Raw genomic sequence first — 25,199 nt, forward strand, 5'->3', positions numbered from 1 at the left:
TCTAACTCACTGGTTGGATGTCATTGGGTGAATTACTTAATCTCTCTGAAGTCCAATATGAATAATTTTGCCTACCTAAGATGTGTAAAGCACCTAGCTAAGGCAAAAAGAAAGTTTTCTTTTACCATCTGGACAAAAGATTCTAGTCGATTTTAGTCAAAATATATGTAGAAGTACAGAACCCCCACAAAGATTGCATGAATTTTAAGATTATTCTAAAAGCTATGGCAGCAAGATTCAAAACAGGTTTTTGTTAATATCCATTATAATATGGGAATTATTAAAAATAAGATGTACCAATTTTCTGCCTTGTTTTCTCCTTTGATCCCTTAGTAGCAGTCTCTTGTTTGGATGGGCCTGAAACATGAACTGGTTTGTGAACTCTTGAACTATAAGTGGCTGGGGATATTATATCAGCAGAGTGTTACTCATATCATGCAAGAATTATAAATGAAAAGCAGAATGATGTATCAAATTGTTAGTGGCTTACTTTCATTTCCCAATGAGTATTTTTCTTTTCTTTCAGTCTTTCTCTTTCTTTTTCTTTTTTTTTCTTTTGAGACTGGGTCTTACTCTGTGACCTAGTTTGGAGGCACAATCTCAGTCTCTGTTCACTGCAACCTCCACCTTCCAGGGTCAAGCAATCCTCCCATCTTAGCCCCCCAAGTAGCTGGGACCACAGGTGCACTCCACCACACCTGGCTAATATTTTGCATTTTTAGTAGAGATGGGGTTTCACCATGTTGCCCAGGCTAGCCTTGAACTCCTGAGCTCAGGTGATCCACCCACCTTGGCCTTCCAAAGTGCTGGCATTACAGGTGTAAGCCACCGAACCCAGCCTCCAGGCAGTATTTTTCATTTGCTTTTCATCACCAAATGATCAGGTCCCAACATCTCTTCCAAGTCTTCCTTCTTGGTCGCTGTATCAGATTTCCCTGGAGGATGCACACACACCATTTTATGAGTGTTTGCTATGTTACGTGCAGTTTGGGACACTCGCTACATTTGCATATATTACAATGACCTTGGTTTTAAGCTTACTAAGCACTAACACGTTTGAACTCATCTGCTTTAGGCCTCCCTCTTGTCAATCGTAAGAGTTGGATTGATCACTGGATAATCTTTACTTCCAATGTGACACATATTCATTTATCATTTGATTTCATATTAGAGACTGACAGAAGTTGATTTATTGTGGATTAGTAGAGTAAATTCAGCAGTGTGTTGTTTCTTGATGCCACCTTAACAAGAGTTCATAGGGAGAAATCTGGAGTTAGACTGCCTAGATTATATCTTGACTCCTTCATATGCTGGTCTGGTGACATCAAGACAAATACCTTAATTTCTACGGACCTCAGTCTTCTCAAGCATAAAAGTACCTACTTCATAGAGTTGTGGTGTTAATTAAATGAGATAATATTTAGCCCAGTGCCTGGTATGTAGTAAGTACTCAAAAGATATTAGTTACCATTTTTATTGACAAGGACAACTCAGTGCAACTAACTTCCCTATGCTGTCCATTACATTAGCCACCAGATGTGGTTATTTATATTTAAATTAATTAAAATTAAATTGTAAAAAATCAATTACTTAGTTGCACCAGCTACATTTCAGGGACTCAACAGCCACATGTGACTAATGGCTACTGCTGGATTATGCAGATATGGAATATTTCCATCATCGTAGAGAGTTCGGTTGGACCATACTGACAATAACATTGCCATCAAACCCTAACAATAATGAAAGAAAACTGGCAAATGCACCACATACTTAAAAAAATTCAGTTGTCTGTTCTGCTAGGGCTTTAAGCTCAAAGAAATCCGAGATACCTAGTTTAAGTGTGTCACCCTTTTGAAACAATTATAGCCTTATTTTTTTCCAGTTGTTTTGTTTCTCCCTGCCCCTTCTCCTATTTTAAATATCTTTCTGATGGAGTTACATTCCATATGTAACATTGTTACAGGTGCAAAATTGTTTCTTTTAATCCTGAATGCGGTAGCACATGTGCAGCAACAGCACTGAAGGCCAACACACTATTACTGTGCATCCAGGCCTCTCTCTCACAGTCTGTGGGTCAACAACGTTCTTCTTTGCTTGCTAATGCTTTATTGTCTCTTAGTATACATTGGAATAATAATGGTAATTTATGCAGATATTTTGTATGCATAGCAAATAATGAGAAACACCTGCAGAAATTTCCCTCCTTCTCTGAGTTCAGCAACTAATTATATTTTTAAATAATGGCTACCATTGAACACAATTATCCAAATCACTTTAAGTAATGGAATCTTTTTAAGGTGTTTTTGAAAATTTTAGCACAGTTTTTAAACACTCATTTTTATCTAGATGATGGGAGAAAAAAAAAGGCTAGTGGGCGGCTTACTCACCCAAAAAGCAGTTTCTGCCAAGAATAGATCGGTCCGGAATATTCCTCTGGGCCCAGTCTTCACTCCAGAGGTTATGACCAGCTGATGAAAACCAGGTTTTCCAAAGAGCTTACCTTCTTGATTTTGGTGCCTCGCTCTTCTTCCCTTTCTTCCTTTCTTAATGTAATATAAAAATAATTAGATTGCCTCTAAAAATTCTCTGTTTTAAAAGCACAAATTGCCACATGATTTTCCCTTCTGTCAATTTAATAGTTTGAGTGGGAAAAGCACTGGCTGGCAAGTCCGAAGACCTAGATGTTTTGTCTTCCTCGGTCTCCATTTCCTTTTCCATACATTTGGAAAGTGGAGACAGATCAATTCCTAACACCTTTCTAACTCTAAAATCTGCAACCCCATGACAGCCACAGATCTTTGTACCATAGCACACCAGGAATCAGGTTTAGCAAAGAGAATCTGAAAAATAAAAGTGGCTAGCCAAGAGCAAGGCCAATAAAAATACATATTTTCCTCTCCATATTGAAACTTTGGGTTGTGTTCTTAATTGGAGCAAAGTTCCAGTAACTCGATGTGTATGTGTGTAATGTGTGTGTGTGTATTTACGTGTGTGTACATATCTGGAGGTTGGAAGTTAAATCCTCAGACACACACACACACACATATATAAATACATACATATAAATAGAACAATTTGGAGAATTTACATCTTCCTTTTAGGCACTGTGGCATTGCCAGCATGATGTGAAGGTGACCGATTTCACTTCCTAACATTTCTAACCCCCCTTCTATGTGCCTACCAGGAATTACTGCTCCGTGGAAGGAAAAATCAGCTCTTGCATAAATCATATCTTTTTTCTGTCAGATTTGGGTTCATTTGGTCATCTGGCATTTATGGAGTGCTCCTTAAAAAATGAATAAGTAATAAGAATTCCTGACCTCATGGAGTTTACAATCTGGAGATGGAGGTAAGTGCAGTATCAATCAAATTCAAAATAAAATGGATGAAAATAAAATAATATGTAGGAGCTTAGATGAAACAACTGTTTATTTTCACATGGGAAATTAAGGAGAATCTCTTGAAAGAGGTAAATTTGAGCAGGACTCTAAAGAACAACAAATAGTGAGCTTATGTGTTCCAGATTTTAGTCTATAGACTAGCACTACTGTATACTGAAGTTTAGCTAATCTAATTGATAAAAGCATAAAGGATAAAAAGAAGAAAAATGAGATAAATGTGATGATTTTTAAAAACTAAATATAGCTAATGGAAAAGGATGTCTTTTTTCTTTCTGAGATTATGTTCTATCTGTTCTTTTGTTGCTAAAGTCTCCTTTATTAAACAATGATCAGAATATATGGTAATTATCAGGACTTCTTTCACCATTTTTTGGCAAAATATTAATAAAAAGCTGGCAAATAAGTGTCAGTCTCAAAGCCTGAATATTTGGTTGACATTTTACTGGATCATTAAATCTAAATTCTGATTCCTCTGTGTTACAGTTCCCCTATTCCTTCTTTGTTTTGCCAACTTCCAAGGGGCTCTGTGATTTCCTAAGAGAATGAAGGAGGAAGGTAAGAAGCCAATTGGCTTTTTAGGTTTTATTTTTCCTGTGCAAGTATATTACATTGATAATCTCAACAAGAAAGAGAGAAACAGACAAACAGAGAGGGAGACAGACAGAAGCAGAGACAAAAAGTGAGCAAATGCAAGGAGCAATGAACAGTTTGACGGTACAGTTCATATAAAAAACCAGTTGATGGACATTTTTCAATACCCACAAGAAGGTAATCACTACACATTTGTGGAGGAACATTTCCTGGTCTTTGTTTCATTTAATCATATCTCTTCTTTTTTTTTTTTTTTTTGAGACTGAGCTGAGGTGCAGTGGCATGATCTTGGCTTACTGCAATCTCTGCCTCCCAGGTTCAAGAGATTCTCATGCCTCAGCTTGTGAGCATCACCACGCCTGGATAATTTTTGTATCTTTCCTTTTAGCAGAGACACGGTGTCACCATGTTGGCCAAGCTGGTCTTGAACTCCAGACCTCAGGTGATCCGCCTGCCTAGGCCTCTCCAAGTGCTGGGATTACAGGCGTGAGCCACTACCCCCAGCCTAATCTTACACCTTTTTAATGAACAAAAAGAAAGGGAAAAAAGTCAAGGGAAAGAATTATAGTGGGTTGGGCATTAACTCCACAGGAAGCTTCAGACCAGACCTGGGTTGAACGTGAAAAAAGGAAATGCGTGTGCAAAGGTGCCTCCCGAGCCCAGTCATGGTAGACAGTGGCATCAGAAACCAAAATGGGAAATAACTTTGCTTTTTAAGTTCACTATTTTAAGGGGGGGAAAATCATTCTTCTCAATTTTGGAATTTGTACTAAAACTTAAGTTGATGCTAGTCCTATTTCCTTAATATATAAGCTTCCTCTCTTATGAGAGCTTTTGATGTGACTCATCTTGCAGGTGAATAGTTAACAATTAAATGCCTGTGTTTTTATTAACAAGGGAAAGGTGTGCACTTCTAAACAAAATGGAGGCTCATGAGCAAAACCTGCGGAGCTGCCCCAGCAATGAAGTGAAGAGACTTGTAACTTGGTGCCTGAGCCTGTTCTAGCTGAGGGAGGGAAAGGAAGGAGTTCATTTGGAATCGGAAGAGTAAGTGATATGTTGTCGGTAATTATATTATCGCCATACTCTTGCTTCTGGACGACCAGCTCTCTTTCTATTACCCTCCTTCGACACACAGAAATCATGTCCGTTTCCATCCCGAGCCTCATTTTCCATGTTAAACTTTCAAATACTTAAACTCTGTGGTGAATGAGAAAGACTGTGGCTTGAAAATGGCTTGACAAGAACGAATGCTTTCATTCTTTCAAAAGGATCCTTAAAGTAGAATTGAAAGTCGGCATTGTAATTACTCAGAATGTTGAAGTGTACTAAAACACATCGCATCCGACTTGCGTGGATGGCTGCAATCTTTTGTAGACACAGTCATATGACCGTGGTGCAGATTCTTGTCTCTGTTACTAACAACACTTTACTTTTACATTAAACACAGTCTTCAGGAAAAAAAAAAAAATCTACTTAAGGGACAGCTCTTGGCTGTTGCTGTTCTGAACATAGCTTAACACAGACAGAAAGTATTTGTGGGCTGTTTACAGTTACGGTGTCAGAAGAATGCTTTTTATCACGGTAATTTGGAGAGTGTAAGATGCTGGCCCCTGGGGAAATCTGACTCAAAATAAATCTCTAAAAGCATATATCAAAGGTGCTTGGAAAGATCATTTTAGAGGAGCTGGTTAATTGTAAGATTTTTACCCCCTCTCAGATGATCTTTGAGGATAAAATCTGAAAGGACAAGCATAATCTAGATTTAATTGTACACTTACGATGTTCCTTTAGGAAATCATTAATATTTTTAATAGTGAAGTTATAAATTTATTTCTAAAGCTACAGAGACAGCCTCAACTGCCTTTTTTCCAACATACACTTTAACATATTCAAAAATGTCCTAAAATGTGGACTCTATCCCCTATAGGAGAGTTATTTTTCTAATACCACCAGGAAATAAGCATCAGGATGCTTGGCTGTTCTTTCACCCCAAACACCAAAACTTATACCTTACTGAAAATAAGTCAGAAAAACTTGAGAGTTCTGGGAATGCCTCTAAATACAAGGTGCAAGTAGATCACTACAGTATGCTGTGTCGAAATCTGTTTAATAGTCACCAGATTTTTACTTTCCTCCGTTCTTAAATCGCACTATTGAAGCATAGCCACAAGAGGGAACCATTGTTTAAATGTTGGAAAGACTGGGTTGGTTTGAGGCATTCATCCAGCTCAAACCTCTCTTTAATATAAGAACCTGGTCAAAAGGATTGAACAAAAAAAGTAAAAAAAAAAAAAAAAAACCAGATGCAGTCATCGATTCAGTTATATTTTAGATAGCTGAACTATTTCTGCTTTTAAACATACAAACAATCAAAGGTGTTCCTAGGACTGTAACCTGGCAACAGAAAGCAAAGACCAGAGTCAAGCACCTAATAGAAATTCATGTAATAAAGAAAGCACTGGTGAGTTTTTATTTTTCCATTGCTTCTAGCTTGCCTAAGAATAAGGCAAACTTTTTTGACACAAACAGAAAATACTGAACTATTAGGAAACAAAGACAAATCTAAGCCTTTAAGCTCAAACTATTGCCTATCAAATAGCAAATCGTAACAATGATTGGTAACCGGAGAAGGGGAACATATGTTGTAAAGACTTCTTGCTTACCGCCCTGTGAACCAGCACAATTGTGAAATTTAGACTAATGTTATAAAAGACATATAGAATGGCTTCTTGGAGGTTGCACGGCACCAGGCTGGCACAGGTCCAGTTTCCGCACCAACAGAACTGCAAAACAAACTGGAAAATATTTGATGCCAGTAGGGCTTTTATAGGAAAACAGATGACGGCTGAGATTATTAATCCTGACAGTTTCCTGATTTATTAGGACGTGTCATCCTCTCCTTTTGTATAATTTGGCAAATGATCATAGTATTAGACTTAGTGGAGGCAGAGCTAAAGGTTTCCGCCCATCCTTTAACAGTGGCAGCAGGTATAAAGCAATACAGATTGGGTTTAGGCAAGAAGTAGATGAAATGAATTTTCAGTTACATATTGTCATTTGAGGAACACTGAGTGAATTTTCAGTTACATATTTTCATTTGAGGAACACTAAGTCGGTGGTTTTTTTTTTTCTTTTTTTTAAGGACTGTCAACCTAGATACAGCTATGTAACTAAAATGCATTAATTAACTCTGAGAAATATACCTTTTGTTTATTTAATAAATCCAAAGTAAAGGGGACTAAATTTAAAACCCAGGTCTCTAGCAATTAAGAACAAATGTTACTGTTTACCGTGCAAGCAGTGACAAACAAAGAAAACAGTCAGAAAATAGTAGTAATCTTTGAAAGCCATTCCTCTAAATTGTTATATGCTATAAAACGAAACACATGGAATTTCTCACTCTGAATCATTCATACAAAAATCACTAAAACAATCTTGAGTGACTTCATAGTAAACTCAAGAAAGAAAACACTTGATATATTTTATTAGTGATCTCCTTCACAAAGATATTTTTATATTCTATTTTTATAATCCCTTGAATTTAAAATAACTGCAACAGAAATTAAGTCTCAATCAAAATGTATCACAAAGATATTTCCAATGAAACAATATTATCTCTGAGACAGTTTTATCAAAATATAAAAAATCAAACTTAAAATGCTATAATTGAACACTTTTTTATTAAGAATAACCATGCCTGCACCTATGTTTCAAGACTGACATATTGTGCAATAAACAGCAATCAGTCTAAAGATGCTATATTAAACAAACCAAGTTTTGTTTTGCTAAACTAAGCAAAATTAGTTGAATGCCCTAAGTAATAGTTGCTGGTATTTTTTTCTAAATTATTTCTCCACTTGTTTTTGTGTCTATGCATAAATTAAAAATCTGCTGAAATTTATTATTCATCTGAGATGTAATTAATATGCAAAATTATGCAAATTAAGATGCAATTAGGCTTCAATTCTCTAGTGGAATTTTCCATTATAATTTAATACAAAGTAATAGAGTAATTGGTGTCACGTGTAATTACGGTTACTCACGTGTACTTGCAGACGTGCAAATGATGTGGTATATGTTAGTTATCCTATGCAAATGGATCATGCAATCTCTTAATACTTGGGAATGAAGTAAACAAAGATGGTCTTCAAAAAACGGGTGAGAGGGACCCCTCTTTCTTCTCATGTGCTACCATTTTGAGGAACTATGTGAATAATTGTAACTAATTTCCTTGCAGTTATTTCTAAGAATTTTTAAAGTGGTGTTATGCAGTGCATTGTTTATTACTTTAGAGAAATTATTTCTAGCAAAAAATGAATCTTTAAACAGAGACCTAATAGTGATTCAGATGCCACATAGGTGCACCCAGGATGACAGCAAGCAAACAAAAACTGTGTCTATCGGGGCAGAGGCTGTTTTTGTATCAGGCTCAAAAAGTCTCTTCTCTAAAAGAAATAACATAGCCAGCTTTGCCAAATAAATCATTTAACAATTTTCTGTTATTTCCTGATTATGAAGTTGACCAATTTGCTTTGCAACCTTTGCAGAAGCCACACAGTTTGATTTTTAAAACCAAAATTTCTTCCCTCCTAATATGCAAAATTCTAGGAGAATTCAGTGTCATTTCTCTCTGAATGAATAAAGCAATGAGTAAATTGAACTATATAATTCTGTATGTCACTAACTCTGCCATTTGGTTCAAGGGACTCATCTGCTAACTACCGTGTTTCTCCTTGTGCCTTTCTACAGAAATGAAAAGAACGGCTCTCCCATGCGCTTGTCCTGAGCCTGGAGCTGCTGCTTATAATTTCTCCATGAGAAATGATTACTGCTTGTTTTAAAACACCCATGCTGTGTTGAATCTTGCACAGAAAACATTATGATCTCGACACTTTCCTTCTCATAACTGAAGCACACACTTTAAGACGAGTATTTTATATTCTCAGCTCCAATTAACCTGAAGTGTTTCTCTTCCCTATGTCTCCCCCCACCCCCACACCCTTCACCCGAGTCTATCCTTCTACCCTTTGTAACAGACAGATTTTGTTTTTCCAGGAGGGGATGTGTGATATACTCTGTTATAATTAATAAGTGTAGGCACTGGAAAACAGGAAGGGGCATGATATAAAGTAGTAGATGAGCAGCTTCACTCTTTCTCCACTATATTCCTACTTCCTATCCCTTTTCCTCCACCCACTGTGGATGGTTATTTGAAATAACAGGCATGGATAAGAGAAAATAAAAGCTACCATTTGTCTCTGAGGCTGCACCCTTTTGTAGCCCCACCCATTCATCCATATGTGGCTTTCCCATTCATTCCAGTAATAATACCAATTACTATGCAGGCAAGGCCATTCTTATTCACATTTGCAGCTCACTGTGGACATTTATGCTACACTCTGAGCAACATTCATATCTTCAACAACATCGATTATACAGCTGTTGTACAATCATTGTAAATGAAATATACAATGCCTCATTCAGCTCTCCGAATCATTTGTGATCCTTGGATGTGGGGCAGGAGGGAGGTAGCTGTTCCCTCTGCCTTACTTTTCTCTGGCACTGACCTCATTTTCTAAGTCCAGATACTTCCAGGGGCTTAGGGTAAGGAAGAGGCCAACAGGCCAGTTTGTAAATAACCAAAAAAGCTGAAGCAGTGGTTTGTTTTTGTGTGTTTGTTTGTTTTATTTTTTTGACAGGAGGGACTTTGGAATCCAGTTTAATGGAAAAAGGAGGCCCCAGAGTCTTCAGCGTTACAAACAATGACTGTTCCTGGACTTGTGTGAACACACATCCCAGGTCAGACAGATGGACCTTGACTCAAGCTTTCTGAGATCACCCAACCAGAATGTCCAGTGTAGGCATATGCTTCTCTCTTTGTGCTATTTCCTCTCTTTCCTCATCAACTTTTCTCCTCTGTTCTCAACAGGTTACATTTATTGGGCAAAACCATTATTACATATCCGTTTTTTCTTCTTTGAGGAAATTTTTAAATTTGGTCTGCCTTTTCCAAAGATATCTAATTCATGAATCTTTTGATGTTTCTTTCTTTCCCCAATTTTGGTTCTTTCAGCCCTCAGACTCAGATAGCTGAATTGACATACACAAGATGCTCTGCACGTGACCATCCACTCACCCATGTATAGTCACATGCAACGATTGCAAGTCAAATTATGTTTGTTTTATAGATAAAAAGGTCAAGGTCTTAAAGAAGGCTGTATAGATAATAAATGATGGAGCCGAGACTTGAGTGAAAAGACTAGCTTTTTTCTCTATAAAAATTTATTTTTATTTATCAAATGCTTTGATATTTCTTTATCTAAAGTTTTTCAAATAAGCTTTTTTACATTTTATCATCCAGGAAAATCAAAAATATCTTATAATTAATAAAATTTTGACAGTAATTCTCAGAAAAACAGCAGTGATTATGTAGCTGTTGATGTTTGTATATGCACAAACTTTTTTGTTGTTATTCTAGGTGAGTGATGGAACAATTGAAATCCTTTGAATGTTTAGCCAACAATCTTTAACTTAAGGACCATTTAAAGAAAGATCACAAGTCTTCCTGTTTGAAAATTCTCCATTGACATCTTCTAGTAAGATCAAGAAAGTGCCAACATGAAAACTCTCGTTATGGTTTCAGTGACTTAGAAAAAATTCCAGGAGACAATGGGGAGCACTCTTTTAACTGCTACATCACCAGTGCTGCTAATAGCACCAACAATAATACTGTGTTTAAATCACAATGGAAAACTAATTCATGTCAGACTAATAATGTGGGGAGGTTTTAAGAATACAAACCAAATTATTTCACTTAGTATTTCTTACACACACACACACACACACACACACACGCCCATAAGTGACATATGATAAAAATTACTGTGAAAATAACTCTGAAAGAGCTCTTTAAATAATTATAAAACAACAATTCCGAGTGATAAGAAAGCATTGTGTCATAGGTTAATTAGCAGCCATCTTTTCTTTCTTAGGGGCACATAAAATAATGATGCATCTTGTTTTTAGTGGTGTCTCAGAAACATGGAAATATATTAGAAACTCATTTCATCTCATAAACATTGTAGGAGGTTGGTGCTATTTGTTTCACTTTATATATTAAGGACTGAGGTAACAGAACTAACTTGTGAGGTTATGTATCTAGTACATCCTGAAGCAAAAATTGGAATCCAGATAATTTGACTGGAGTTCATGCTTACACTGGACCAAATCTGGCCTATAGACAGAATTTGTTAAGTTTAGACATTGATTTTTTTCTCTAAACTTATTATTACTTTGCTGTTGTTGTTATAGGCACTTAAAATTAGGAAATTTGGGGGAAGCAAGATGGCCAAATAGAACAATCTAGCAATTCTTCCCATGGAGGAACACCAAATTTAACAACTATCCCCACAAGAAAGCATCTCCATAAGATACAAAAGTCAGGTAAGCAATCACGGTAGCTGGTTCTAACATTATGTCAAGGAAAGAGGCACTGAAGTGGGCAGGAACGACAGTGTTGCATTGCCTACATCACTCCTTCCTCATCTTTTGGCAGCTCATGAAGAGAGAATCTGTATGCTTGGGTGAGGGAGAGAGACATGATTGCAGGAACTGGCAGTGAAACTCAGTCCTGCCCTGTCACAGTGGAACACAGCATAGGGCAGAATTTGTCCAGTGACCATGGAAGAAGCATTTAAAGCAGCCCCAGCCAGAGGGGACTCCTCCACTCCAGTGGCAAGAGCCTGAGTTTTGCCTGGCCCCACCACCAGAAACTAAAGTGCCATGGAGTCCTGAATAAATATTAAAGGCAGTCCACAAGGACTGCAGAACTTTGGCAAGTCCTTGTGCTGCACTGGACTCAGAGCCAGTGGACTTGGAGTGAATGTGACCCAGTGAGACACCAGATGGGGTGGCCAAGGGAGTTCTTGCATCACCCCTCCTCCAACCCCAGGCAGTGCAGCTCAGGGAAAGACTCCTTCTGCCTGAGGATAGTAGAGTAATGAGTAAAAGGAGTAAAAGAGTAAAGAGGACTTTGTCTTGCAACTTGGATATAAGCTTAGCCACAATAAGTAAGGCAGCAAGCACCTGAAGCCTCTGATTCCAGGCTCCTTGATGGAATTTCTAGACACACTCTGGGACAGAAGGGAATCCACTGCCCTAAAGAGAAAGATCCAGTCTTGGTAGTATTCACCACTTTATGACTAAAGAGCCCTTAGACCTAGAATAAATGTCATCTGTAGCCAGGCAGTAGTCACCACAGGCCTTAGGAAAGGCTCAGTAACATAATGGCTTTCCATATGACCTGGCACGGTCCCAGCTGTGGTGGACACAGGATTGCTTGCATCACCCTTCACCAACTCCAGTTCAACATGGCAAGACTTCATTTGTTTGGTGGAAACTGAGGGATGAGAATAAGAGACTCTGCCTGGTAATCAAAAAAGTTTCTCCAGACTTTATCCAAGCCCATACTTACGTGAGTCCGTAAGAGTTGCAACATTACGGGGCTTGGGGTGCCATCTAGTGCAGATACAACTGTAGTGACCAAAAACTTAGATCACAACACTCAATTCTCTTTGTATACCTGGAATGCCCTCTCAAGGAGGATGGTGCAAATAAGCCCCGACTGCACAGATAAAAATAAGTACCAAACTCTTTAAAGTCCAGACATTGTGAACATCCACAAGCATCAAGACCATCCAGGAAAACATGACCTCACCAACTGAACTAAAATAAGGTACCAGGGACCAATCCCAGAAGGACAGGCATATGTAACATTTCAGAACAGAGGATTCAAAATAGCTATTTCAAGGAAGCTTAACAAACTTCAAAATAATACAGAGAAGGAATTAAGAATCCTGTCAAAGAAATTTAACAAAGAGATTGAAATTTTTAGAAAGTCAAGCAGAAACTCTGGAACTTAAACATTCAGTTGACAAACTGAAAAATGCATTAGAGTCTCTCAACGGCAGATCTAATCAAGCAGAATAAATACCGAGGCTGAAGACAGGATACTTGAAAATACACAGTCAGAGGACAAAAAAGAAAAAAGAATGAAACACACTTACAATATTTAGAAAATAGCCTCAGAAGGACAGATCTAAGAGATACTGGCTTTAAAGAGGAAATAGAAAGAGAGACTGGGGTAGAAAGTTTATTCAGAGAAATAATAACACAGAACTTTTCAAATCCAGAGAGAGATATCAATATTTAAGTACAAGAAAGCCATAGAACATCAAGCACATGTAACCTAAATAAGACAATTAATAATCAAACTTCTAAAGGTCAAGGATAAGGATACTAAAGCATCAACAGAAAAGAAAGAAATAACATACAAAGGAGCTCCAATGTCTGCCAGCAAACTTTTCAGTGGCAACCTTACTGGCAAGGAGAGAGCGGCATGACATATTCAAAGTGCAGAAGGAAAAAATCTTGTCTTAGAACATTATATCCAGGCCGGGCGCGGTGGCTCAAGCCTGTAATCCCAGCACTTTGGGAGGCCGAGATAGGTGGGTCGTGAAGTCAGGAGATCAAGACCATCCTGGCTAACACAGTGAAACCCCCTCTCTACTAAAAAATACAAAAAACTAGCCAGGCGAGGTGGTGGGCGCCTGTAGTCCCAGCTACTCGGGAGGCTGAGGCAGAAGAATGGCGTGAACCCGGGAGGCGGAGCTTGCAGTCAGCGGAGATCCAGCCACTGCGCTCCAGCCTGGGCGACAGAGCGAGACTCCATCTCAAAAAAAAAAAAAAAAAAAAAAGAACGTTATATCCAATAATATATCCAACATATCCTTCAAACAGGAAGCAGAAATAAACACTTTCTGAGACAAACAAAAGCTGAGGGATTTTGTCAACACAGACCTGTCTCACAGGAAATGCTAAAGAAAGTTCTTCAATCTGAAAGAAATGGGTATTATCAAGCAATAAAAAATTATATGTGGGTACAAAACTCACTGATAACAGTAAGTGCACAAACACAGAATACATTAACATTGCAATTGTGGTATGTAAATTACTTATATCTTGAGTATGAAGACTAAAAGACAAGCCTATTGAGAATAATAAGTAGGCCAAGCACAGTGGCTCATGCCTGTTATCCCAGCATATTGGGAGGCCAAAGTGGGCAGATTGCTTGAGGTCAGGAGTTTGAGACCGGGTGGGCCAACATGGTGAAACCCCATCTCTACTAAAATACAAAAATTAGCTGGGCATGGTGGAGTGCACCTGTAATCCTAGCTACTCAGGAGGCTGAGGTAAGAGAATCACTCGCACCTGTGAGGCAGAGGTTGCAGTGAGCTGAGATCACGCCACTGCACTCCAGACTGGGAAACAGAGTGAGACTCTGTCTCAAAAAATAATAATAACTACAAAAACTTATTTAAAAATAGTACAAATGACATAAATAGAAACAACAAGAAGTTAAATAGTGGGGTGATGAACTTGAATTACACAGTCTTTTTTAGTTTTCTCTTTGCTTGCTTTTTTTTTTCTTAGAATCAGAGTTAAATTGTCATGCATTGTCATCAGTTTAAAATAATGGCTTATGGGGCTGGGCGTGGTAGCTCACACCTGTAATCCCAGCACTTTGGGAGGCCAAGGCAGGCAGATCACGAGGTCAGGAGATCAGGACCATCCTGGCTAACACGGTGAAACCCCGTCTCTACTAAATATACAAAAAAAAAAAAAAAAAAAATTAGCCGGGCATGGTGGTGGGCACCTGTAATCCCAGCTACTCGGGAGGCTGAGGCAGGAGAGTGGCGTGAACCCAGGAGGTGGAGCTTGCAGTGAGCCAAGATCATGCCACTGCACTCCAGCCTGTGCAACAGAGTGAGACTCAGTCTCAAAACAAACAAACAAACAAACAAATGGTGTATAAGATGTAATTTGCAAGCATTGTGGTAGCCCTAAGTAAATAAATAAACAAAAGTAGATACATGAAATATGAAAAGCAAGAAATTAAAACATACCACCTGAGAAAAATCACTTTTCCACAAAGGAAGACAGGAAGGAAGGCAGGCAAGCAGGAAGGAAAGAAGGCCATAAAACTACTAGAAAACAAAGAACAAAATGAAAGTAGTAAATTCCTACCTATCAATAAGAACATTGAATGTAAATGAACTAAATTCTCTAATCAAGGGACATGAAATGGCTCAATGGATTAAAAAAAAAAAAAAACATGACCCAAATATATGCTGCCTACAAGAAACTCACTTCACCTATGAAGACACACAGACTAAAACTAAAGGGATTAAAAAGATATAACATGCAAATGAAAACCTAAGAAATAAAAACAAAAAGCTGGAGTAACTATACTTACATTAAATAAAATATATTTTAATACAAAAACTATGAAAAGAGACAAGGTAATTACATAATGATTAAGGGGTCACTTCAGCAAGAGGAAATAACAATTTTAAATATATTCATGTACAACACTGGACCCCCCAGATATATAAAGCAAATTTTATTAGAGCTAAAGAGAGTTAGACCTCAATACAATAATCACTGGAGAACTAAACACCCCACTGTCAGCATAGGACATACAAAAAATTAACAAAGAAACATTAAACTTAATCTGCACTATAGACCACATGGACCTAATAGATATTTGGAGAACATTTCATCCAACAGTTGCAAAATACAAATTCTTCACAGCACATGGATTATTCTTGAGAATAGACTATATGTTAAGTCACAGAACAAGTCTTTAAAAACTAAAAAAAAATTGAAATCATATTAAGTAATTTGACCACAGTGGAATAAAAGTATAAATCAATAACAAGAGGAACTTTGAAAACTATACAAACATATATAAATAAACTGTATGCTTCTGAATGAGGAGTGAGTCAATAAAGAGATTATAAAGCAAATTTCTTTAAACAAATGAAAATGGAAACACAGCATACTAAAACCCATGGGATACAGCAAAAGCATTGCTAAGAGGAAAGTTTATAGCAGTAAGTACCTGCATTAAAAAAGTAGAAAAACAGCCAGGTGCAGTGGCTCATGTCTGTAATCCCAGCACTTTTGGAGGCTGAGGTGGGAGGATCATGAGGTCAGGAGATCAAGACCATCCTGACTAACACAGTGAAACCCCGTCTCTACTAAAAATGCAAAAAATTAGCCAGGCATGGTGGTGGGCACCTGTGGTCCCAGCTACTGGGGAAGCTGAGGCAGGAGAATGGTGTGAACCTGGGAGGTGGAGCTTGCAGTGAGCTGAGATCGCACCACTGCACTCCAGCCTGGGCGACAGAGCAAGACTCTATCTCCAAAAAAAAAAAAAAAAAGTAGAAAAACTTCAAATAAACAACCTAATGATGCATCTTAAAGAACCAGAAAGCAAGAGGAATCCAAACCGAACATTAGTAGATACAAGAAATAATAAATATCAGAGCACAAATAGCTAAAATTGTAACAAAAATATGAAAGACGAAAAACATGAAAAGTGAAATTTTTGAAAGGCAAGTTTTATTCAAATGTAGGACAAAAGAAAGAAGCACAAATAAAATCAGAGATGAAAAATGAGACATTACAACTGATACTGCAAAAATTCAAAAGATCATTAGTGACAACAATGAGCAGCTATATCCTAACAAATTGAAAACCCTAGAATAAATAAATAAATCCCTAGATATATAAAACCTACTAAGATTGAATCATGAAGAAATTCAAAACCTGAATAGACCAATAACAAGTAATGAGATGAATGCTATAATAAAAAGTCTCACATCAAAGAAAATTCTGGATCCCAATGGTTTCACTACTGAATTTTACCGAGAATTTAAAGAAGAACCAAAACCAACACTATTCAAACTATTGCAAAAAAATAGAGGACAGGGGAACACTTCCAAACTCATTCTATGAGGCCAGTATTACCGTGAAAACAAAACCAAAGACACAACAAACAAGAAACAGCATGCCAATATCTCTGATGAACATTGATGCAAACATTCTGAACAAAATACTAGTAAACCAAATTAAACAACACAATAAAAGGATCATCCATCACAACAAAGTAAGATTTATGCCAGGGCTGCAAGAATGTTACAACCTATGTGACTCAATCGATATGATACATCATATGAACAGAATGAAGGACAAAAAACATATGATAATTTCAATCAATGCTGAAAAAGCATTCAATAAAATTCAACATCTCTTCATAATAAAAATCCTCAAAAAGATGGCTCTAGAAGGAACATACCCCAACACAATAAAACACATACATAACTGACCCAAAGCTAGTATCAAATGTGGAATACATGAAAGTCTTTCCTCTAAGATCTGGAATATGACAAGGATGCACATTTTAACTGTTGTTTTTCAACAGAGTACTGGAAGTCCTAACTAGATCAGTTAGACAAGAGAAGAAATAAAGTGCAACCAAATTGGAATAAAAGAAGTCAAGTTATCCTTGTTTGCAGATAATATGATCTTATACTTGGAAAAACCTAAAGACTCTGCCAGAACACTATTAGAACTGATAAATGAATTGGGTAAAATTGCAGGATACAAAATGAACACATAAAAATCAGCACCTTTTCTGTATGCCAATAGCAAATAATCTGAAAAGAAAAAACTGAGAAAGTAACCCCACTAACAATAGCTATAAATAAAATAAAATATCTAAGAATAAGCTTAACCAAAACATGAAGGATCTCCACAATGAAAACTATAAAATATTGGTCAAGAAATTGAAGAGGACACAGAAAAATGGAAAAATATTCCATGTTCATGAATTGGAAAAATCAATGTTGTTATACTATCTATTCTACACAAGGCAGTCTACAGATTCAATGCAATCCCAGTCAGAATACCAATAACATTCTTCGTAGAAAGAGAAAAAACATCCTAAAATTTATATGATACCACGAAATGCCCAGAATAGCCAATGCTATCCTGAGGGGGAAAAAAAAAAAAAAAACAAAGCTGGAGGAATCACATTACCTGATTTTAAATTATATTACAGAGTTATAGTAACCAAAACAGCATGGTACTTTCATAAAAACACATAGCTCAAGGGAACAGAATGGAGAACCCAGAAATAAATACACATACCTACAGTGAACTCATTTTTGACAAAGGTGCCAAGAACATACACTGGGGAAGGGACAGTGTCTTCAACAAATGGTGTGAGGAAAACTGGATATTCATATGCAGAAGAGTGAACAGACCCCTCTCTCTCACTATATATAAAAATCTAATCAAAATGGATTACAAATTTAAGTCTAAGAGCTAAAACTATGAAACTACTAAAAGAAAACGTTGGGAAAACTCTCCAGGGCATTGGAGTGGGCAAAGGTTTCATGAGTAATAGCTCACAAGCCCAGGCAACCAAAGCAAAAATTGACAAATAGGATCACATCAAGCTAAAAAGCTTCTGCATAGCAAAGGAAACAATCAACAAAGTGAACAGACTATCCCCAGAATAGAAGAAAATATTTGCAAGCTGACCATTTGGCAAGAAATTGATAACCAGACTCTACAAGGAGCTTAAATAACTCAATAGGAAAAAAATCTAATAATCTGATTAAAAATGGGCAAAAGGCCCAAATAGACATTTCTCAAAAGAAGACATACAAATGGTTAACAGGTATATAAAAACATGCTAGCATTATTAATCATCAGAGAAATGCAAATCAAAACTAAAATGAATTATCATCTCATTCCTGTTAAAATGGCTTTTATCAAAAAGACAGACAATGAGGAGTCCTGGTAAGGATATGGAAAAAGGAAAACTCTCACACACTGTTGGTGGGAACATAAATTAATACAGCTGCTATGGAGAACAGTATTGAGTTTCCTCAAAAAATTATAAAAAAAGAAAATTATCATGTAACATGGCAATCTCATTGCTAGGTATATATCCCAAAGAAAGAAAATTATTATATCAAAGAAATATCTGCATTCCTATGTTTATTGCAGCATTATTCACAATAGCAAGATTTGAAATCAACCTAAGTGTCCATCAACAGATGAATTAATAAAGAAAACATGATACATATGCACAATATAATATTATTTGACCATAATAAAGAACGAAATCCTATCATTCACAAAAACATGGATGGAACTGGAGGACATTATGTTAAGTGAAATAAGTCAGGGACAGAAAAACAAATTTTGCATGTTCTCACTATATGTGGGAGCTAAAAATTAAAACAATTGAACTCCTGGAGATAGAGAGTAGAATGATGGCTACCAGAGGCTTGTAAGGATAACAGGGGACTTGGGGGATTTTCAGATGGTTAATAGGTGCAAATATATAGTAGAAAGAATGAATAAGACCTCATATTCGATAACACGACAGGGTGACTACAGTCAACAATAATTTATTTTATATTTAAAATAACTAAAAGAGTGGAATTGGAATGTTTCCAACATAAAAAAATGATAAATTCCTGAAGTGAAAGATATCTCATTTACCCTGATGTGATTATTACTGGATGCCTTTATCAAAAGGTGTACCCCATATGGTGTATTACATTGCATGCCTTTATCAAAACATGTATCCCATAAATATATACACCTACTGTGTATCCCTAACAATTAAAAATTAAATAAAATCAATTAAAAATGGGAAATTTTGTGTAAGAACTTGAATTTCCAACCTTCTATGAAATCAGATCCAGCAATCTGGATGTCATTCTTCTCATTCTTCTCACCTAATAATAATAGGTTTCAGATTTGCTGCCTCCCCTTAAAGAGGCAGACTCTCCAATTTGTCCCCAGTCTGCTCCCTTTACCTTCCTCACTCCTCATTTCCCTGTAGAGTGTATTTTTATATTCTTTTAGTAATGTTGCTGTATTCACACAAGGGACACCCCTTGGAGAACCTTCTCCTCACAAATCACGATTCCTACCTTAACCCCACCTGTCCCCACCTATACCCCCATGTAGCACAAGTACCATCAGGCCAAAGCGGGCTGAAATGCCTCTTGCCCAAAGTTGTGAAATCGAAACCATTGTTTTTGTCCATGGTATCAAGCAGGAATTGATCAGAGAAGTGAATGTTCCAGGAGTGACAGAAAATATGGTGCTTCTCATAGAGATTTTACCATTTAACATTGTGGGAGCTGGTGAAACTGTAGATGTGGGGCTATTGTGTTTGCATCTAGTTCTGAGCCTGATGTCAGCAGGGCTTGCTGTGCCAAAAAAAGAAAGGTGGCTGTTAAGTAGGAAGAGCAGGACCAGCTGGAACCTCTGAGGAGATCTGGGACCCACGTCCATGCTTCCTGCTTGGTTAATGAGAGTCATCTGCTGGAGATGCCAATCCTCTTCTGGAGATAAATAGAATCCTGGCCCACAGTTCACAGAAGGTGAAGGATGAGACCTCGCCAGAGTTAGAAGAATAGTGCTCGACTACTGCCCCACACCAACCAGGTAAGCCAGCACACCTGTGATAAGGTGCATGAGCTACAACCAATCCTAACTCTGTACCAATCCTTCAAGCATAAACATGACCATTGTTTTATTCCTGCCTTTTAGCCCCATGCAGAATTTTCTTATGACCAATTGGTAGCTTGGAACCATAAAAGGAAGGAGATTCAGGGAACTGTAATTGCAGTTCAGCTAAATTTAAAAAAACATAGAGCCGGGTTGGGTGTGGTGGCTCACGCCTGTAATCCCAGCACTTTGGGAGGCTGAGGCGGGCGGATCACAAGGTCAGGAGATCAAGACTATCCTGGCTAACATGGTGAAACCCTGTCTCTACTAAAAATACAAAAAAATTAGCCGGGCGTGGTGGCGGGTGCCTGTAGTCCCAGCTACTCAGGAGACTGAGGCAGGAGAATGGCATGAACCTGGGAGGTGGAGCTTGCAGTGAGCCGAGATCGAGCCACCACACTCCAGCCTGGGCGACAGAGCGAGACTCTGTCGCAAACAAAACAAAAGAAAACAAAAACACATAGAGCCACAATAGCTAAGAGTCAAGAAGTTGTAACTGTCATAATCTCTTGCTTTAATAGCTTCATTTTCCCACTTTTGAGTCACCAGAAGGATCAGAAGCATGACAAGATTTTTGTTTGTTTTTCAATGAGACTTGGAAGAATCCATGGAACTTGGGTGATGAGATATTCATAGGATAGTGCCTCCTAATTGTCTGCTACCCTTACATAAAGCCTGAAAGACTCATTTTGCAAGTCCGGCTTCTTTCTTGACTACTACAAACCTATCTCTCTTCTTCCTGATTCAATCCTGCCTCAGTCAACTGGTTCCAGTGCTCCGTGCTGACTCATCTGTATTCCAGGCCCACTCCCCTCAGGGTAAGGATGCTTCCATCCAAGCAGCAGCCCCTGATGTTACCATTGCCACAGTTGTTCTGTTCTTAGGCCCCAGCCCTGGTTTCAAAAGTCTCTGGCAGGGAGAAACTGCAGAATCTTGTTTTACACACAGTAAAGGCCTTATATAATCCTGCCCATCTGCTGATGACCACATGCATTAATTCTGACATTGCTGCTCAGCGTAGCAGCTTACAGGGAAAGCAGAAAACAGAAGCAGCTCCCCTCAGGATTACCCTTATCTGTAATGGCTTATACTGCCTGATAACTGGACTCTCATTTTTACAGCTGCCTGTGTTTTACTCATAGGCACAGGTAACCTGCCCCAAGTGCATTCACAAAGTCCGGGTTAGATGGCAGTTCCAGCCTGACCCTCACACTGTGCTCAACCTTGGTCTACGGCAACAACTGAAATCCACCCTTACTCCTATGACAAATTTCACATTAAGGGCCCTGAGTGCCTTCTGCTGCTGATCAGCCTTACTTGGGACAATCTTTATAAATCGGAGTCATTCTAATAATCTTTAATCCCAAAGAGAAGGACATTTTAATCTTTTCTTTCCTAGAATCTCATTGGTCCTTTATACAAACTTGGCCACCCTTACCAGTTTACCATACTAAGAGCTACGGAATGGGGAGGAGTTAAGCCTTAAAAATTGCCCCATTATGCTCATCTTAGCTGAAGTTCTCCCTAAAGTGATATGAGGAAACAGGAATGAAGGATAGGTAGAGTGAAACGGGAAAGGAAAAAAAACTAAGACAAGGATGCATGATCGAGTTGACCCCACTATGTGACTGATGTTCATCACATGACGTTTTCTGGAAAGCCTTATAAAATACATCTTAGCCCTATCTGCCTGGGAGATAGAAAAGGAAGTAATTTATCTATTGGCCTCCTAATTCATTCACATTTCTGGGTTGCATGTATTTTGAGTTTTCAGTGAAAAAACTCATGTGGAACAGGTTATTACAGCAGTGGCTGGGAATGTAATAGGACTGAGCAGAAAGTGGGGCACAAGAGGAGTCAGAGGCAGCTTATTCACGGCAATGATTAGTTTCACTTATGCCTTCCAGTAAGGCCACGTCCATGGACCAGGTTATAGAAGACTTATAGAAGACTACTGTCTTCCTAAAATTTAAGAAAATGTGTTCATTTTATAGAAAAACAGAGTGTAGACACCAAATTTTTGGAGAAAATATCAAACTTTCCTTTGTGATCATCTCATTGATTTAGACATTAATAAACTCAATGGATTAGATATAAATAAAACATGACAATAATCAATTCCTTACATAATCAAATAATACATATTTTCCCAAGGAAAAACTTCTCAATTACAGAGGCTTCCCATTAGCCCATATTTGCAATGATTCTACCATATGCATGGTTGTGTCCCAGCAATATCGTTGCAAAATAGTTGATATTTGTTAAATTAAGTCAAATTGAACTGGCGTGAATTGAAGGAGTGGGAGGAAAATGATATAATCATTGTGCTAGGGACATTATATCAAATATGAGGTGGCTAATAATATTCCCATTTTGCAGATGAGGAAACTAAGGTTTAGAGAGAGTAGGTGGGTTGCTAAACATCACACAAGTAGTAGTTAATATGGAAGTTCATGAATTTTAAAAGCCAACCCTCTTTCTACAATATCAAATGCTACCTTGAATTGATACAAATGTAAATTGAGTCAAAGTTAACTGAAATGAATAGTATTGAACTGGAAAATTCATCACAGTGCAGAGATGTGGGGCTCAAGATTCTGTAGTGCTGACATTAATTATGGTATATCATTACATCCAACACCAATCACTATATGCCTATTTCCTAAGGGTGATTCTTTAAAATATTGAACTCTTAATATGTCTTTAATCTACTTTTATTAATAAAAGTTTTAGTTAATCAAAAAAGTTTTGAACCAAACTCTTGGGGATTTATATTGCTATAATAATACCTACCTCTTTCTTTGTGAGAATGGCCCCTTTGGTCTCAGAGTGCAGGAAACAGTCCTGATTAGCATTGGTTCATAATACATCTGGTCTCACTTGACCTGTCCGCATGGTGCAAAGTTGTCTAGAATAATAATCACAGTAGGAATGTTCACTAGTGCATCAGCTACCAAGATAAGCTTTCTTTCCTAGAATCAAGAGAAGCAAGTTCTGTACTTTGTTTTTAAAAGTCATCTCACACTTTGAGCTAACACACTTAAGAAAAAGCAACAACTAGCAATCTTATCATTGTGGAATGCTACTTACAGGTGGTTTTTAAAAACTAGATCAAGTTCAACTGCCTCAGTTTTCAGAAAAGGAAACATTGCTAACACATCAAACTGATCTCCCAGTTTACACAGAGTATTCACGCATCTACTATCTCATCTCTTACGTAATTTGCAGCATCAGTCCCAAGAGAATAAGCAAATTGTCTAAGGTCTCATGGTTAATTAGTGACAGAATGAATACGAACAGTCAGAAACCTTGAGGTTTGTTAAATGTGTGCTTTTTGTTGATTTATTTGCTGAACAAATATATATTGAGCAACGCAGAATAGACATTGTTCTTAGAGCTTTGCGTTGGAATGGCAAAAGAGAGTGTGAAATATTCAATAAATGTTGTATTGCCCTCAACCTGCATACGGTCTAATAGCAAAGGAAAAGTTGCCAATACAAAGATACAGTAGAATGCCTGTGAGTAGTTCTAATCAATTGAGAGAAAAATTCATGTAGGAGTGATTACTTTTAGCTCAATGAAGACAAAGGTCCTCAATGATTTCTAAGTGGGAAGATATTTGTATAGATTTTTAGATACACAGGATTATGTGAATATGTAGACCTGGAGCATAGAAAACAGAGGGAATGGTTCTAGACAGGGACAGGCAGCAGAGAACTTAAGGTGTAGAAAACAATAAGGACTCTGCTTTCTTCCTTCTCAGTCGCATTATCTTTCTAGACTTTACTGTGTATAAAAACATGAGTTATCTTAGAATCAATTTCAAAAGAAGCTTACCATCTGTAAGGATGTGGAGTAACATGTGTATTAAACAAATGATAAACTTTTCAATCGATAGTGTTTCATAGTTAAGTACTATTGATAATTCATTTTGGCAAAATCATTCAAAGGTGAATTGAGAAAAGTAGCAGAAACTTCTACTTCAGATTTATCTCGTAGAGAAATCATGAAAGACCTTGAAAATCTGATTAAAGTTATGGAGACTTTACTGTGCAGGCAATCAGAAGTTTTAAAAGAGGAAGATTACTGAGAGGTGATTAAAATAGTTAAGCACAGAAATAATCTGAAGCACCAAATTAGTTGCTGAATAACCAACCATTCCAAAACAAAAGTTTTGGAATGCTTTAGTTGCTTAAAACAACAAACATTTATTTATCTCACAATTCTACAGGTTGGTACTTTGGGCTAGGCTTTGCTAGGCAATTCTGGTTTCAGCTGGCCTCACCCATGTAACGACAGTCAGTTAGTAGGGCTGGCTGATCTAAGATGGCTTCAACTGGGATGGCACATGTGGTCTCCATGTGGTTTTTCATCATCCAGCAGACTAGCTTAGACTTAACGTGGAGGCTACAAAGAATTTCTGCAGAGAATAGAATTGCCAAGGGCACATGAAACCTAGGTTTACAACTGCCACAATGTCACTTCCACTGCATTTCATTGGTCAGAGCAAGTTGCAAGTTCAGACCATATATACGGGGGGGAAAGGCAAAGCCTACCTTTTGATTCAAGATACTGCAAGTGACAGTGCAAAGGGGCATGAATAAAAGGAAGAGATGAAAATAATTATGTTCATTTTTTTCAGCAATCTGCCACACTCTCCAAATTATTACTTCCTTTGTTATCTTTTTTCTTAAAATTTTTATTACTGTAGTAACACCATAGAAAACTAAGCCATTTTTGTGAAACAGATCTTATTAGTAA

At 37.5% G+C, this 25,199-nt stretch overlaps 1 long non-coding RNA gene across 2 annotated transcripts; it reads left to right on the top strand.

The window, feature by feature from the left end:
* The first annotated feature begins 3,560 nt into the window (after positions 1–3,560).
* LOC102115566 (uncharacterized) lies at positions 3,561–22,204 on the top strand. Of its 2 annotated transcripts, none has more exons than XR_010584916.1 (3): positions 3,561–3,956; positions 4,890–5,039; positions 8,745–22,204. It is a non-coding gene; the product is annotated as an uncharacterized lncRNA (long non-coding RNA). The 2 variants fall into 2 exon arrangements; XR_012431785.1 differs by having other exon boundaries at positions 10,474–22,204.
* Positions 22,205–25,199: the final 2,995 nt, after the last annotated feature.

The sequence above is a fragment of the Macaca fascicularis genome, chromosome 2, assembly GCF_037993035.2.
Source record: "Macaca fascicularis isolate 582-1 chromosome 2, T2T-MFA8v1.1".
Classification (NCBI taxonomy): domain Eukaryota; kingdom Metazoa; phylum Chordata; class Mammalia; order Primates; family Cercopithecidae; genus Macaca; species Macaca fascicularis.